This window comes from Pelophylax lessonae (assembly GCF_965119305.1).
Source record: "Pelophylax lessonae genome assembly, chromosome: 1".
NCBI lineage: Eukaryota > Metazoa > Chordata > Amphibia > Anura > Ranidae > Pelophylax > Pelophylax lessonae.
The window spans coordinates 14,553,647-14,556,145 of NC_138768.1; positions in this window are offsets into that span (position 1 = coordinate 14,553,647).

A 2,499-nucleotide genomic window follows, 5' to 3' on the forward strand; every position below is an offset into this window, starting at 1 on the left:
GCTTCTGGGCATGCCCAGAAGCTGTGGAGGAATGCGGCGCCGCACCGGAAGTGACAAGCGGGGCCGGTGTAGGCGCATTCTGGGAGAAGAAGACGCGGAAGAGGACGCAGAAGAGGATCGCACCGGCTTCAGCTGCCCACAACAGAGATGGCAACGCTGGAGAAGAAATTTTATAAGTGAGTATTTCTTCTTGCAGGTAAGTGTGAACCGGGACAGATCAGAGGCTAGCCATTGTGGAATGTACTAGCCCTGACTGTCCCGGGGTATGCTCATTGAAAAAAATTTTCCAAACGTACCTTTGCTCATTCCGGCCAAAAAGTTAAATTTTAACCTCATCGGTCCACAGAACTTGTTTCCAAAATGCATCAGGCTTGTCTATATCTTCATTTGCAAAGTTCAAACGCTGATTTTTGTGGTGAGGACGTAGAAGAGGTTTTCTTCTGATGACTCTTCCATGAAGACCATATTTGTACAAGTATCTCTTTATAGTGGAATAGTGTACCACAACTCCAGTGTCTGCCAGATCTTTCTGTTGGGATCGTGCCGTCAAACGTGGGTTTTGAATTGTTTTTCTCACAATCCTGCGAGCTGTTCTGTCTGATATTTTTCTTGGTCTTCCAGATCTTGCTTTAACTTCCACTGTTCCTGATGACTGCCATTTCCTAATTACATTCCGAACAGAGGATATTGACATCTGAAAACGCTTTGCTATCTTCTTATAGCCTTCTCCAGCTTTGTGAGCGTCAACTATTTTCAGTTTCAGTTTTCTAGACAACTGCTTAGAAGATCCCATGGTGCTGATTGTTGGGGCAAGGTCAGATGAGTCTGGGCATTTAAAACCTTTGAGATTGACATCACCTGGTCTTCCCAGATGATGATTGAGAACAATCCATGACACTGGGAGGTCTCAGCCTTGCAAAGGGTGCAGTGCATGCTATAAATTCTGCAGGGTGCCCAAACTTTTGCAGACGCCATTTTTTTGTTTTCTGTAATTTTGAAAGTGTCAATGATGGAACTAAAATCTAACTTTTGTTGGCATATTATAAGAATGTCTAATCTGTAATTTGATGCCTTTGGAGATTTTTCCATCTTTCCTTGGCTTCTTTATGCACATGAATACAAATTTTTACCTGGGGTGCCCAAACTTTCGATCCCCACTGTATATATATATATATATATATATATATATATATTTATATAAGCCCCATGTGCTTTCATATATGTCTATAATGCACTCTTCAAATGGGCTTTAAAATGCATGGTTTTCCCTTTTATGAAGAAGAAAATAATGACGTTATGCTGTTGGGTATAATAAAGCTATGGGGCTGGTATGAAATTATTTCTAGGGCTGAATTTTATTCCCAGTCCGGCCCTGGTTTGGGGTCTGTAAAACCACAACTCAACTGTCTGCTTTTACCTTCCCCCGGCAGCTTATGTGAATGACACCCATAAATTCTATCTGCAATCTGCTCACGATAGCGCCCAGAGGCGTAACTAGAACCTTCAGGGCCCTGATGCAAGAAACCATGAAGGGCCCCCCAGACCCCTGGCAGGGGCCCTTACCTTCAAGCCCAGGGCTCTTCCCACTAATCCTGGGGCTCTTTACACTCGTTGCATGGCCTTTTATTACGGTCCCGCAGCAGGATCCTTTCACAAGTTCTGCAGTGGGCCCCCTTCCTGCAATCTTGTGGGCCCCCTTCCTGCAATCTTGGGGCCTCCCCACAGTGGTGCAATGCCAGGGTCCGGTCGCAAGTGTGACCTTTGCGATCCTGGAAGTTCACCCACTGGTTTTCTACTGGGCCCCCTGGAGCATGGGGCCCGGTAGCGATTGCAACCCCTGCAACCCCTGTAGTTACGCCCTTGATAGCGCCTTTTAACCACTTAAGCCCCGGAAGATTTTACCCCCTTCCTGACCAGGGCCTATTTTGCGATTCGGCACTGCGTGACTTTAACAGACAATTGCGCGGTCGTGCGGCGCTGTACCCAAACAAATTTGACGAATTTTTTTCCCCACAAACAGAGCTTTCTTTTGGTGGTATTTGATCACCTGTGCGATTTTTTGATCATGCGCTATAAACAAAAAAAGAGTGACAATTTTGTAAAAATAACAATATTTTTCACATTTTTTTATATGAAATTCCCCAAAAAAAAAATGTAAAAATCAAAATTTTTTAACATTTTAGGCCAATTTGTTTTCTGCTACATATGTTTGGTAAAAAAAAAAAAAAATCGTAAAAAGCGTATTTTGATTGGTTTGCGCAAAAGTTATTGCGTTTACTAAGGGAAAGATTTTTGTCATTTTTATTGTTTTTTTAATTAGTAACGGCTGCGATCTGCGATTTTTTTATTTATTTATTTTTTTGCGGGACTGCGACATTGCGGCGGACAGATCGGACCCTTGAGTGACATTTTTGACACTTTTGGGGGTACCAGTGACATTACTACAGTAATCAGTGCTATACATATGCACTGTTACTGTAAAAATGACACTGGGAGGGA